The sequence below is a fragment of the Vollenhovia emeryi genome, unplaced genomic scaffold (assembly GCF_000949405.1).
Source record: "Vollenhovia emeryi isolate VEMERY1.0 unplaced genomic scaffold, V.emery_V1.0 DF939758.1, whole genome shotgun sequence".
NCBI classification, from domain to species: Eukaryota; Metazoa; Arthropoda; class Insecta; order Hymenoptera; family Formicidae; genus Vollenhovia; species Vollenhovia emeryi.
Window position 1 is genome coordinate 12,449 of NW_011966608.1, and position 209 is coordinate 12,657.

Genomic DNA, 209 nt, shown 5'->3' on the forward strand with positions numbered 1-209 from the left:
GCAACTTCTTCTAGAAATATTATAAATAATTATATATTATGCCGTATCTCGTCCGGATGGAAATTGTAGTCGTGTCCTTGTACGCGCTATCACCAACTATTCAAAAAACCCGCCAAACTGAAAAAGGTGCAGGCGGTGCCGGCGCTGCGCGCCCAAGCAGGCCGCTACGCGGACTGCCAACTTCATTGTGTTTTTGTTGCGCAGCATCA